This window comes from Corvus hawaiiensis, chromosome 26 (genome assembly GCF_020740725.1).
Source record: "Corvus hawaiiensis isolate bCorHaw1 chromosome 26, bCorHaw1.pri.cur, whole genome shotgun sequence".
NCBI classification, from domain to species: domain Eukaryota; kingdom Metazoa; phylum Chordata; class Aves; order Passeriformes; family Corvidae; genus Corvus; species Corvus hawaiiensis.
In genome coordinates, this window is record NC_063238.1 from 3,061,973 (window position 1) to 3,076,881 (window position 14,909).

The 14,909-nt window shown below is 41.7% G+C and overlaps 1 protein-coding gene across 5 annotated transcripts in view; it reads left to right on the forward strand.

The window, feature by feature from the left end:
- Positions 1-12,267: 12,267 nt before the first annotated feature.
- The window catches only part of SNTG1 (syntrophin gamma 1), a 334,795-nt gene continuing 332,153 nt past the window's right edge, over positions 12,268-14,909 (forward strand). For 2 of the 5 annotated variants that reach the window (XM_048286501.1, XM_048286502.1), the window contains exon 1: positions 12,278-12,564. The gene's annotated coding sequence lies outside the window, so the exon portion shown is untranslated. Of the gene's footprint in view, positions 12,569-14,909 lie in introns of all 5 variants that reach the window. The other 3 variants (XR_007199924.1, XM_048286500.1, XM_048286498.1) reach the window with 3 other exon arrangements.

Genomic DNA, 14,909 nt, shown 5'->3' on the forward strand with positions numbered 1-14,909 from the left:
TCTCATCTTCTAAGCATAAGGAATTGCTGCAGTTATTACATTGTGTGCCAAAAACTAACAGGTAATCTAACAGTTGGATTCACCATCACAAGTGACTCAGTTTAGGTATGTGTGTATAGCTAAGACATAAAAATGTCTTTCAGATCCTGAAGAATAAAATGTGTTACCAGTTGCTAGACATCTGTCTGTAACCCCCCCACAGATACTTATCAGTGTTCTCCACACAGAAGTCAGTGAACTAGGCCTTTAAATTACAGGAATGATTATAGCAGCTACCAGCCTGGCTGGAGGATAACCAGTGTCATCCCCTTCTGAAAGTAGGTTACTCATGCCTTTCAGAGGTAGTTCCAAGGCAGAGCTGGCTAACATGTCGCTTTGCTTTACAGTGTTTTCAGTAGATTTTTAGGAAGTAATATTGGGAACTAGGAGGTAGCAGTGGTGCTTCATGGTTTGCAACTAAGTAGAGATAAAATCTTATATACATTTTAAGTACATTTTTCTATAAGAAAATAAATATTTATTCCCCACCCCACACCTGTGTTCCTTTTGTATTATTATTTCTGGTTATCTCAGCACTCGTTGGCAGAAGGAGAACTTGGACGGCGGTATTTTACTGTTCTAGCTACAAACTCAGTAGCTAGAACAAACTCTGATCTAGGTCACTGATGCATAGACCTTTCCACTTTCATTTTTGTCCTCTGCTCACGGGAAACACATAAAGACATTAAAGGGATAATGGGTCTGATAATGCTATTACCCTTTGTGGGTAATAGCACAGCTGACAACAATTCTGTTTCACAGCAACTTCTGAGACTTGGGGATTTGTTTTCAATCACTCCATAACAAGTAGATATTTCTGCTAATTGAAATTATTTTGAAATATTCATTTTGACTGTAAAATGGGACCTTCTTGAAACAGAAGGAGACCTGTTGCTTGGTAGTCAGAGAAATGGGTTCATGTTAAGCTCCTCTTCCTGATAATGTGGGACCAGGTCTTTCATCCTCAAACTAAACAGATCAGAAGACCAATACTTCCTTCATCCAAACCATCAGGCAATTATGTATAAGTGGAGAGTAATTTCCATTGATTCAAGTAGTCTTTGAATCAAAATTATAGAAACAAATATGAGTTTCCCTCTTAATTTTTAGCGTGTGAAAAAAATATTAATGCAGCAATTTCTCAATATTCACAGAGCAATGTTTCTTTACTCAGTCTTAAGTGCTGTTACACTAAAACTGCATTGCATATTGTTTATTATGGTACTGTTTTTACTATAGGGAACTCTCTAATTGACTTTTTTTTGTAAAATTCCTAATTGATAAAAGTCTTTACTATAAATGACTTAGAGAAAAAGTAGCAATTTTAATTTTTCAGAGTTTTTTCTTTGATGGACTTTGATGGTGGGATTAATTTATGAACTCACAGTAATAATGTTGAGTTGTGATCCCAAACGAATATCCAGTTTGTAATCACAAAGAATTAATTTTCATCTAAGACACACCTATATGGAAATATATCAGTGTCACACATGATGAACAGATATTGCTTTAAAAAGCCATTTTATAAATAAAAACCAATTGTTAGAAATACTTAAATTACTTATAGTTGGAAGTTTTAAAAGAGTAAGTAATTTTGTCTCTTTTTTTTAGACTCTGCTAATACTTTGACAAGTCTCAGTCCTGAGAATGCTGGGAGCCTGCAAACACAACTGTCATTGCTGGTCAAGAGTGTGCCCATAAGAGTCATCAGTCTACTATATTTTCTTTTTTACTTTTTTTTTTAAGACAGCTTTTTTAATCTCAAGTTCACATATTCTCAGCATTTCCAACCTGATTTCCAACTTGCCACTATGTGGCATTTTCATATTTTGGAAGACATTTGTCCATAGATGTACAATATGTAGATTACATAACTGATGGTTGTGCTGTCAGCATTGAAACACTTACAAAATCTTTTATTCAGATTTCATTGGATATTTATGCTTCATGTTGTGTAAATTCTTTTAAGAAGTAATGGTTTTATTTATTATTTACGTGTGAATAAAAGAGTGAGAACAACACTAACAGTTCAGCAATCAGTACTTCAGAGTTCTTTTGCAACTACAGTATTTTGCTGTACTCAGAATAGTACAACCATGATTGCTGATTTTCAGGGACCTGTACTGTGTATGTGCATGCATGCACACAGCTCCCCATGACCCTCTCCATCTGCCATTAAAAAATTACCATAATTATTCCCAATTCTGTGAAGAGCTCTGTATTGTGCTATTGCTCTTCTCTTCTCAGAGTCTTAAACACAGCTGGATAGAATGTGTAAATAAATATTCGTGTTTTCACACTCTGAATGAGCAACAGTGGACAGGAGAGATTCACTGAATACAATATCAAAGAAGCCTGAAGACAGCATCTGAGCTGTTACTATTTGAGCAGCATGCAGCTTAGTGAAGCCTGTAAAATTGCTCAGGGTTAAAAGATCTCGGGGTGTCTTAAGACTTTAAGCCCCATTATCTAAGAGCTAGTGATATTAAGGAGGCTTGGGAGAAGGCAGTTTCATGAAAGATCTTGGATTATTGCTCAGGCTAGAATATCAAGTTCAGGAGGGTCGATGTGAATAAATCTGAGTTTGCCAGACAGATGTAAGAGGTTTTCTAAGATTCTTTTAAACTCCAAATGTCAGCCTTCAGAGTCTCTCCACAGGATCTTCATGTCTAGGTTGTAGTTTTAATAGGGTACTTAATCACAGGAGACTGTGGAGTATCGCCTAAGTGATTCTCCTCTGTGATCCAGAAGCATTAAACTATTTCATGACCTGAGGAAGCCACAAGCAAAATTCGTAATTTAGACAAGAAAACCATAAAAGCCAGACAGAGCCTTTTGCCTGATGTATCAGGAAGAACATGAAGGATAGGTTACATATGTGAACCCCTCTCTTTTTATCAGAAACAAGCTTTATAATGACAATTGCCATATTTTAGCTTTGGCTCTTTTTTTTCCTCAGTATTCCAGTCTGTCAAAATGTGTCTCTTTCTCCATGAAATAGCTTCAGGTGAATAATCTTTTCTCACAGCAGAGAGGGAGTCAGCATGCTAATGTAAAGACTCTAAAACTAATCAGCACAGGTGTTGGAAGCAAATTATTTGGCTATTGGCAACTGTACATCAACTCCTGTATGGGAGCTGCTGCATGAGATTGTTCCAGCCTTCTATTTGATACAAGGGCACAGAGAAGCTTTGATATAGATCAACACCCATCAATACTATCTTGGTTTCAGATGTCAATAAGTCAAAACACCTTGCATGAGCAGTACATAAACTGGTACATATATTTTTTCTATAAACAGAATTAGTCCATTTTTGGGGGGGTGTGGTTTGTTTGTTTGTTTGTTTTGATAGAATGCTTCTGTTGCAGAAAAGCCAGTTTATCAGATTTATCATTTATCAAATTTATCATTTTGCTGAGGAGGCACAGTGGCACCAACTCAGACTGACAGAATTGTGTTTTGAAGTAAGCATCAAAACAAAGGGATATTATCAGAACAGAAAATACATAATTTTTGTCTGGTTAGGAATGACTTTAAATTTCACTATACTGAATTAAAGAAGAAAACATTACAAACTTTTCCACTGATGTTAAGGGAGATGTTAAGGCAGCTTTTCTGAATTTTTTATTTCTCTGGAAAGTTTTGAGATATTTTATCAACACCACAGCACCTCCTACCAAATACAAAGATACTTTCTCCCCATTTCTTGTCCTATATAACTTACTAATTCCACAATGATTTAATTTTTTAAATGCATGCATTGTATATGTTTAAAACTCTGCTACTTTTTTATCAAAGTTCATGCAAATTCAGTGGTTTTGTGTTTGTTTCTTTTATAAGCTATTAATCAAAAGTGGGAAACAAATACTAACCCCAAATGTTAACTCAATGTTTTCTTTTAAAATTAAATAAAAGACAGTTAACACTTCTTTAAAGCATTCACAATAGTGTTGGCATAAAAATCTAACTCACTGACAACTGCCACTTTGAAAAAAAAGTCAGGAATTCATATTTATTTCATAGTCATGCAAACCTACCCATGATGGGTTTTCCTAAGAATTTAATAACTTTGTGGCAGATCTGTGACCCATTTATACTTAGTCTCCAAGCAAAATGTGCAGTGAAAAATAAGATGCTTTGAGATGCCTGCCTACTCTTTTCTTTTTTTTAAAAGCTGAGAGCCATGTTGAATTAACCTGCAAAAACTACAGTGTTCAGTTATTACATACTGATGAGTGGTTTGTTTTTATCATGAACAAGCTGCAATTAATATTTGAGTACATATTAAATTACGGCTATTTTCATCACATCTGCAGATAATATCAGATTATTTTTGAGAGGTATTACTAAGGGAGAAACAGATTCAGAACATACTTAAGAGTAAATTTACTCTTTTGAAATAAAGAAATAATTTAATTTGGTTTATTTAAATAGCACTTAGTTTTTTCCTCAGTCAACCTTTGATTGTGATAACACAGTCTAATAAAATAACTAAATACGTACAAGAGAGAATAAATTAGTTATTTTTACACATATTTGTAGCAAAAGAAAGAAAAGTGCCTTTATGAGCTAATGAATAGCTACTGGGCACAAACCAGGAAAATTTGGAAAAGTCAGCAATTGAGATTCAGAGAGAAGTAGATCATCTGAACAACTTCCATGTCATCAAGAACAGAATAGAGGTTATATGTAGTTTCTAGAGAACATGGATTATTAAATGCAGTATCAAGATTTTAAGGCTATAATTGTGCAATATTTTTTGCAGTATTTTTCCAATTTTGCATTTATTTTCCCTCATTTTATTAGGGAATTGCTAAAATGATTGGTTAAATTTATATATAATACATTAATTTTGTTTCTTTCCTGTCTGCAAGAGTGACTAAGGCTTTCCTGCAATTGCCTGGGTCAGGGGAGTTTCCTCCAGGAAAGGGGAGGATAATGTAGGCATCAAGACCAGAGCACTGATATGGGACTCAGAGGATGCAGATGTCATTCTTAGTTTTAGCACCTCTCACCTATAACTTGAAAAAACCCACCACATTTATTCTATCTTTTATTTTATTTCTGTAAAAAAAAGTATTAAAAAGATACAATACTTACAGAGAGGTTATACTTGGAAGACAGATTATTACTGTTAAATACAAGTAGATGTGGATAATCCAAATTCATTCCTAGGTTTCCTTGCTGCTAAATGCCTCTCAGTAGGACCACTTCAAAGGTACCATGACAAAATGTTCTTCACTGTATAAAAATCAGGAAAAAAATTGTGTGTTTCTTATACTAATTAACAAAACCCTGTCCATGACTTCTGAATGAGAGGCTGTAGGTAGTTTTTTCTATCTGTGAGCAAAAGAGTGCTGGAATTGCATGAGGGCTTGCTTTGCCTTGGAATCAACAGCTCTTGGGCAATGCCGTATCAGAGCTGAAGCTGAAGCTTGGTGCCTTTGTGTTTTTGTAATGAGAGATAATCTGGCACACACATCCACAGAACAGAAAACCCTCATGATAGCGATGTCCGGGAGTAGATTTACTTCAGAAGTACAGAGGTGCAGTATATGTGAACCATATGTTCTATCTGAATCATCCACAGAGGTCCTGAGGCCACTAGACCCTGATCTGTGAGTCTTTTTTCCCACCTTGACCTTGGACCTGGCTTTGTCACTCTACCAGCCTGCTCCCCAGGGACCATAGAGTCTTGCAGCAATGTGACGCCCTGCAGGAACGTGCATGTCCTACAAATGCCTCAGCTGTGATTCTGGAGCAGCACATCGAGGCAGAAGAGTCCCCAGATGTGCTTCTTCCAAGGAATGGATAAAGGACCCATATAAACCTCTGGTAGTTACATAATTTGTGTCAGACTAAAGCAGGGAAGTTGACATTAGTTTACTGTGACTGAAAGTAGACTGCTTAAAAAGAAAAACAACAGCCAAACCAAAAGTGTGCTTTTAATTGCATTTCTACTATTGTCCTTTATCTCTATTTTGGTCCCTGGGAACCATGGAAAAACACTCAGGTGGCAAACAGTATCCTTTCTCACAGACAGCTAACCAAGATGGCCTAAAGGCAGGGACAGGCTGTGCTGAGAAGAAAGGGCTGTGCAACATGAGATGGGGGCTGAGCAAAGACCAGAGTCACAGAGCTCTACAAAAACGAACTATTGGGAGCTGTGTGAGTAAGAACCATGTCTGTGTTCAGTAGATGGCATCAAGAGTGGTGGGAGAAGCACACAGTGATGTTAGGAACTATTTCACAGCTGTTGAGCTCTTAATCCATGGCTGGGAGAGGCAGGTAAACCCCCAAAACTTCAAGACTGATGGAAAAGCAATTCCTATTTATTGAGCAGCAAAAGATGTGGAGTATTTGACTCATTCATGCAGTGAAGTCACACAGTTCTGACCGGGAGTCAGTTTCTGCAAGAAACAACAGAAAATGGTACAGCTACTACAGCCCAGATGGTTTCCCTAGAGTTTAGGCGCAGGTCATGCATGCAAGCCTCATGCATTGTGACAGAAAACCACTTTGCTTTTACAGGACAGTCCAAGTAGGCCAGGTTCTTTTTCATATGCACTGAGTATCAGCACACAGCATTCAGCATACATACACTAGCATGTTCCCCACACCAAGAGACACCTACATCCCCTTCTCTGCAGTACAGCTACTATTTCTTGCATTTGCAGCAAACACCGAATTCATTCACAGAGTACCACACTGCTGTTGTGGAACTGAGGAGAAAAAATCTGAGCTGAAGTAGCTGTCCTTTCCATTGAAGGTTTGGAGGGATGCTGTGGTGGCTCTAGGGGGGGAAGGCTTGCCTCATTCAGCCATAGGCAGAACCACCCCTCCACTTCTTTGGCAACCATGGAAGCAGCTTCTTTTTATCCCTTCTCCCTGGGAGCTACAAATGTGAAAAAAACCTGAGCCATCTGAGAGCATTTACTGATTAAATAGTCCTTGCTCTCTTCGTCCTCCCACAGGTACACTCCTGGGCCAGGTTGGAGATGCTGGGCAGATCATGTGCTAATGCCCATCTGCAAGGGATTATCTGTAACGGGTGTAATTGTGTACCTAAGCCACACTTTGCAAAGTGACTTCAACTCTTGGGCTGAAACTTCTATCCACAAAAATCGCCTCAAGTATGTACAAATGATCCTTAATACCAGGAACATACCAATCATTTTTATAAACTATATCTGCAGCTACATATATTTCAAAATGCTTTAAACAATTAAATTATCTGAAGATCACATCCCAGATTTAAATTATGCTGACTCATCTTTTAACTACCACTTCAAAAATTGTGAAGGTAACAGAAATAAATTCTTTCCCATCCTTAATAATATTTTATATTTTAGTTTTCTTATGGAGACTTATAAATCCTACAGAATGTATATTAGTTATTTTCAAATTATATTTTTATGAGTTGTTTTTCTTCCAAATGGAAAAAAAAAAAAGATTTTCAAACTTTGCAGTGTGTATAATTGATTTTTAAATGCATGTAAGGGAATTTTATCTCCTTTTGGTGAAGAAATAGGATAATTGTGAGAATGAAAAGATCAGTTTTTTTTTTGGTTAAGCATAAAACAAAAAAAGATAATCAACAGTTTTCTTAGATCCTACTATTTATAGCCTATGATTTGTTACTTGTCCCTTTTAATTTGTAATATTTGATTTTAATAAATTAATTACTAAGGCAGATAATGCTGATAATTTCCTTGAATGTAGTTACAATCCTTTGTTACAATTTTATCCAAATTCTCTTCTAAGTTAAAAATACCCATTAATGAGATGCAAGCCAATTATAGGCTACCATAAATAATAACAGTACTGAATATGATATACAGGCTGGATGTAAAATGTGGAATTAAGGAATGATATTAAGACTATGAGTTTCCCAGTTTCGCTTGAGATTCTCTGCTGGTAGGTTTCAATGTATATAGGTTTAAATTCTCCAAGCCTTCACATGGTTTGGAAAGCCCAGAATTTCAAAGTAAAAATTTGTGTAGAATTTATGGAATTGCTAATATCTTGTTTACATGTGAAAAGAGGGATTTTAATGTATATTAGGTTACAGTTTGAACAAACCCCCATGTCTCTCTTTGGGCCTGAGTGTTTTAAGTGTATTGACAAGAACTCTTGAGAAACAAATCATGGCACCAAGGAATATTATGGAATATAGCTGCAGAATTTTTTGGCCACCTACAGACTGTAAATGGCTATTTTGGTCTCCATCATTTCCCCAGTCATATTTTCAGATTACAAGCCATGGTGACAAATGACACATTACTTTATATAAGGGTGCCAAATACTGGCGAATGGAGTATTTTTGTGAAGCTTAGTTTAGAATAATTGTTGGGAAATGAGAGGGAATATGTTCATAGACTTTTTTTGACATAGTTGACTGGATTATTACTAGTCTGTGAATGGAAATTAAAACCAAAACAATATCATCAGAAATTAGGGATGTGCTCTTCATTTGTATCTCAATATAGGAAGCATCAAGGTGCTTATAGATGATCTTGTGATCTACTTTCTATAAAGTATGACACATATCCTTGATGGTGTTATATTTGCTACTCTGACTGCTATCTTTTCCAAAAGTGGATATTGAAAATAGATTAACTGTATTCTCACAGAATCAATTAATAACCCATCAGCCATGAAGTGTTCCCAGAGGTGGCAGGACCTGCTACCTGAATGGAAAATCTAATGTTGCAGTGAGGTTGGACAAAAAACACTCTCTATTTCCCAAAGCATCTTAACATCTTTCTTATATATTCATCTTACTTGTCCACTACTACTGGTAGTTTTTTTTTTTCCCATGCACTTTTTCAAAGCCTGAGTTCTCTGCTCTTTATTTTCCAGCACTTTCACAGTGAGGCTTATGTGTGACAGACATATGCACCAGTGTTTGGCTGCCAAATGTCAGAATCCCTGCCCACAATCAAAGTGAGCTATACTTTCAGTAGGAAAAAAAAGATATTGGAAGCTGTAGTAATTTTGCTAAGAGAAGAGAAGACAAATGATCTCTTGCGGATAGGTAGTCAATACAGTTTTACAAAGGATGTCGCTTGCTTGGTGGGTGACATTCTTCCTTTCATTCTCATATTTTTTAAACAATGACAATTTTTCTTCATGCTTAGCCTCTATTTCTTCCACTTTTAATGCTGTTCCTTCTTTGTCACTCCATCCTTGTTGGTGACTTGAGTGGTGCCAAGCTGCTGAAGCTGCAAAATCTAAAACAGAAGCCAATCTACCATCCGCTTATTATGTGAAATTTCTTAATTAACATTCTCCATACTACACAAAAACAATGCTGGCTCACCCACTCTGACTATAAATGTTGCTTCACGTTGTTGACTGCATCTTAAGTTTATCTGACATCTGACTTCTGTATATGTAAAAATCTTATGTTGCATTTGTGCTGCCTGAACCAAAAATACAACATAAATGTAATCACCTAATTTTGTGTAAACCTGGAACACACATATTTCATACAGTCATGTGTTTGATAATTATAAAATAATACTCTACACTTTTTTCACCTGGTTTGGTAGATTTCATCTTCAGCATATTCTTAGTGGTAATGAAATTTGCAACATACATGTATTTTAATAAATGTAGGAATAGTTTGAAAGATACTGCACTAAAATATAACAGCTTCCTCTTCTGAAATGAAACTTTCTTGCTTGCTTGAGCTATCCTAATCTTCATCATCACACAAAGAATGAAGCGAGAGGACTCCATGAAAGATGAAAGACCTCCCTACAGATGAGGGAACAGGATATGCACTGATTAATCTCGACCAGGGTTAAGAGTGCTATGTGAAGATCACTTCAATACTGAAAACTGAGGAGGTTGTCCCTGTTGGAATTTGAGTGTGGGACCGAGTCTAGACAAAGTAATTAAGAGATCATAAAATACTATTTGTTTCCATTTGTTTAAAAACTGCTCTCTAGGGTGTTGACTTTCTCAGCAGGGCATGAGTACAGAGGGTTACAGTTCCACTTAACTTCTGTCTTTGATTAGTTTTTGGTTCATTACATTTCACTTATTTAAATTCTTAGACAGTATTTCCATCATCCCATCCCTAATATATGTATAGTTTTAATAATTTATTTTTTCAGTCTTTTCAGGAGAACTGTCAGTTCAAACCATTGAATCTTTCAGTAGAACCACAACAGGAAAGATAGCTTGGTTAGTTTGTAGCTATCAAGAACTCTGTTGACATCAATTCAATATTAAGAAACAAGGAAAGATAAAGATCTGTATCTCAAGATGAGAACTGAAGTACAAATTTGTTCAATTAGGCATGAAACCTATCACTGCATTTTGTAATGCATTTATCAACACAACAGTTAGCTTTATTCTTCAGAGCAACTCCATTAACTTTGCATTTAGCTTGCATGAAGCTGTCTTTTTAAATTCTTTCCCCCCTGAATAGCTCACTGCACATTACTGAAGGTAATAACTATAAAAGGAGCACATAAGGAACAGAAACATTTTTGTTTGTGCCAGCTTGGTTGAAGAAAAGCCCTTAGCTGTAAGATGCCCGTGAAAGCCACTTTTCATTACAAGAAGCCTTAACAAGTTGAAGGGAAAATAGCTGTCGCAGGAGCTACAAAAAAGCAAAGCTCAATCTCTTTTTAGCGGACTTTTAATTGTGACCACCCTCCCTGACATCCTCAGCTTAACTGCAGAGAAACATTCCCAAGAGCTGGAAGGAGCCCCAGAGGATGCGGATGAGGCCACTGCTGCTCCCCCCACTCCCAGTTTAGCAAAAGCCCCACCACGGCCGGGCTCTCCCCCATACCAGGGAGGCGCAGAGGCTCCGCGGGATTTCCTGCCCGCAGCTCCCCGCAGCGCCGGCGGGCGGCGAGCCCGGCTGCCGACACCCGCCCCGGGGAGCCCGCGGCCAGCGCGGGGGAGCGCGGCGCCGAGGGGCGGCTCAGGTGGCGGCTCCCCTCGGGCTGGCTCTTGCTGCTTTTTCCCGCTGCGTTAATTCTCCTCCTGTCTCCGTGCCTTCGCCGAGGCAGGTCGATTTCTGGCGGCTCCGTCCCGCGGGGAGATGCGGCTTCCCCGCGGCGGCCGCCTGTGCGTATGGGGGTGTGTTCCTACATGTATATACATATATATGTATTACATATATGGGTGTGCCTGTGTGACTGATAGCTGCGTTATAGCGTGTCATTGCAGCGCTGTCCGACGGGGAGGGCCATGCCTTCGGGGGATCCCCGGCAGGGCGCCGTGTGCGCTGCTGGAAGCACGAGTGTGCGGAGCAGGAGGGCAAGGATCACGCAGGGCTTTCCGGAGGCCCAGGGAAGCTTGTCCCTCACTCCTTTTGCTCCCTTTGGGTCCGACCCTTGTCCGAGGCAGCCCGGACGAGCGGCGCTGGCTGTGCGCCGGTGGCGGTGGGCGCCGCAGAGCCGTGCTCCGGGTTAGAGGCTGGGAGACGGGGCGTGGAGAAGGTAGCGCCGCTGCCGCGGCAAGCCAGTCAGATAAAGTGACAGAACCGGCACCAAATTTCTTCCCAACATGGGGGGGGGGTCGATGTGCATTCTCTCTGGCGAGCGGCCAGCCGAGACCCAGTCACACAGCCGGCAGAAACGGCAGTCCGGGCACCTGAGCAGAAGCAGAGGCTCACTGAGGCGGGAGGGGGGCGGGTAACTTTCCTGCCGGGGCACGGGGTGAGCGGGCAGCCACAGCTGGGGAGACCGGTGAGAGCCCCGCGGGCTCCGGGCGAGCGGGCTCTCCCGCGGCCCGGGGGAACACCGCTTTCCCCCGGCGGCCCGGCAGCTCCGGCGCCGCCCCCGGGACCGCGCTGTCCCTGCGCGCCGGGGGTTGCGCTCACCCGGTGGTCCCAGCTCACCCTCGCGCTGCCCGTGGGAAGCGACTCCCGCCTCGCCGCCCACTCGCCCCTCTCCGGCGCGGGGGCCGGCCCGGGGGAGGGCTGCGCGTCACCGGATCTGGTGGCGCCGGCAGCGGGGCGGCGTTACCGAGCGCCCCGGGAGCGGCGGGGGGGGGCGGGCGGGGGTCCCGGGCGGGGCCGGCATCGCCGCGCCTGGCTGCGGCCGCGGTGGCGGCGCCGCGCCACCTCGCCTCCCCTCGGCTCGCCGCGCCTCGCCTGGCCGCTCACCGCCGCGGAGGGGCGGCGCTGCTCCCCGCACGCCCCCGCCCGGCGCCCCCGCTCCGTCTCCGGGAAGGGCGCGGGGAGCCCCACGGTGCCCCTCAGCGCGGCGGCGGAGTTCGAGCCGGCGGCGGCGGCCGGGGTGCGATGCCGTGTTAGCCGGCAGCCCGCCCCGAGGCAGCACCGGCGGGAAGGAGCGCGAGTTGCCGGGGCTGTGGCTGACACCATGGGCACCGGGCGAGGGGGCGAAGCGGCCGGGCTCCCTGCGCTCCTCGGCTGAGCCCGGGGATGTGCCGGCGCCCGGAGGAATTATTTTGGAACTAGCACGGAGCGGTGGGAGGAGGACGAGCGGCACAGCGTTTCAGCAGCTGCGAGGAGGTTGTCCGGCGGTGCTGTATAGGCAAGTAAGCGCTTGCTTCCTTTTCGCTGCGTTCCCTTCCTCTCGAGTGACTTTTTCTTTTTTTGCAGCTGCTGGTCTCTTGCTCCCAGTTCGGAGGCAGGATGGTCGGCGGCGCCAGCGGCAGTCTCGGAGGTTGGGGTGCGGGGTGTTGGTGGCCGGGATTGCAGCGGAGCCGCGCTCCAACTCCGCCGGAGTCCGCTGCGGGCATCCCGCTGGTGCGGTGCTCCGGTGCATAGCCGGGAAGGAAGCTCCGTGTCCCAGTGCTTCCCACTTCTGCAACTGTAAAAGATGATGCCTTCTTACAGGCATTTCGTGATGTAAAATTCCTTCTCCTCTTTGCTGGGCTGTAACTAAATTGCAGGAGTCCCTTAATTGCTTTCCGTCAGTGCTTCTTGTGGGAGAGAGGCAAGATGCGTTGTTAGCCTTTCATACACACTTCGGGATTGGGATAGAGAACCCAGAGTTTTGATTTTTATGCCTTTAACTTTCTTGTGCCCTGCCTGGTGATTTTCTTTGGAATGCTCTTGCTGTGAGGTTATTGTTTGTCCAGCCTTGTTTGTTTGCTTACTTTTAGCCTGTGGGTATTTATTGTTATACTTGACATGGCAATGAAACAAAAAGTTGATTGTAATTTATTTCACTGTATGGAGGACAGGTTATAGGCAGGGGACTAATTCTGCTCTCGAGGAACTCCACTTCAAAGGAAGAGGCCCATGGGGCTGTAATCTCCAGCTAAAAACTCAGAGAGCTCAGAGCAGACCTGTCACATTGCAAAGAAAGAATTCTGTTCACCTTTCAGCAGTGATAGCGTTTAAGCTAAGCTGCCTGCCTTCCTGTACCTATGAAAAGACCTGACTCTGAAATGCAGAGAATAGAGATGTGAATTCTGGGCAGGTTTGGGAGAAGGCAGAACTTTAGACACTGTTTAATTAAGTTTGCTCTTACTGATTTCATCAATGTCTTCTCTATGAGCCTGAAAACTGCAATCTGTTACAGTGACCTTGATGCATGTTGTATTCTAACATGTAAGCACCATAGAAGTATTTACACAGATTTATAGCTAAGCTCTGATGTTTCACTAGGAGCTCAGTCAGTTTCAGTCAATGTGGTAGTTTCAGCAGGGGCACTGGGCATGCTATGTGTGTAGTAAATAACTTGGGAAAATAACTTGATAATAGTGATGAAAGTAAAAGTTGCAGTGTTGGAAACATGTGTTTCTGCAGAAATGCCACTGTGTGTGAAATGTCGGTTGAGTTTGGGATATTTTCTTTTCCAGTCAGTGAGATCTCTACTGAAAGAAGTGTGTGGGTGTGCGTGGCAATCTCAAGGATTCCCAGGTTAATGCACTTTGAGTTGTCAGCAGCAAGAGATCTTTTTATGCACTGAAATACACGTTTTTACGTAGATGCAAGATTGACACGATAAGATTAAAAAATGTTGGGATGTCAGTATGGTGAACATGTAACTAATAAAAGTTTATAGCTGAAAGATAAACTAATCCTTTCCCATAATGGTGGATGGAGATTACTGAGGGTAAGCTGGCTGAAGGGAGTGTCATTTGTTTCAGTGCAGTTTATGGAGAATGTTCCTGTGGTTTGTTCATAGTTCTGACTCTCTGACAATTCTGTGAAACACAATCAGAATAACTGCTGCTAGACAGTGGCATGCAAACCTATCCGTTACTTAAAACACAGTTTATTCTGTCTCATATCAAAGAAAGTATAGTTTTTGGCAAACTCTGCCTCTGATTCTATTGTAGTAATTCCTTCCTCTGTTGCAGAGTGGCAGGCTTTCACTAGGCATGTGCAAGGGAGATCATGAAACACTGAAGCATGCAGTGATCTGGAATTCATTTGGGCTATGTATTACATTCGAGGTTTCCACAATTAGCATTAAGTAAGTGCTTATGCCTGATTATACAAATAAATGGAGTTTAAAAATTGTATTAGCTTTGTCACTTCTGATGCATATTGAAGACCCTCTTCTTCCTTTTTAGCCCTTCTAATGCTATATTAATGCTATACTCACTCGTTGCCTGGAGAGGAAGAAAACATAATTTAATGATTTATCATTTGGCTTTCGCAGTATCTTGTCCCATAGCGATGCGATAATCTAATGAAGGTCCCCATCACTGAATTAAAGAACATGGTGCTCTAGACTTTCACTTACAGTCAGATTTTCCCTCTTTTACGTGGCTAAAGAACCGAGTTTTCACAAGGTCTGAGAGAAAAAAAAGAAATGTTGCTTTTTCTGTTAGAAACTTGAAAAGAAAGGGGAAGGTAAGACTTGAGGTCTTTAAAGACATCATTAAAAACATCCACTTCTAAGATATTAATCAATCTCCT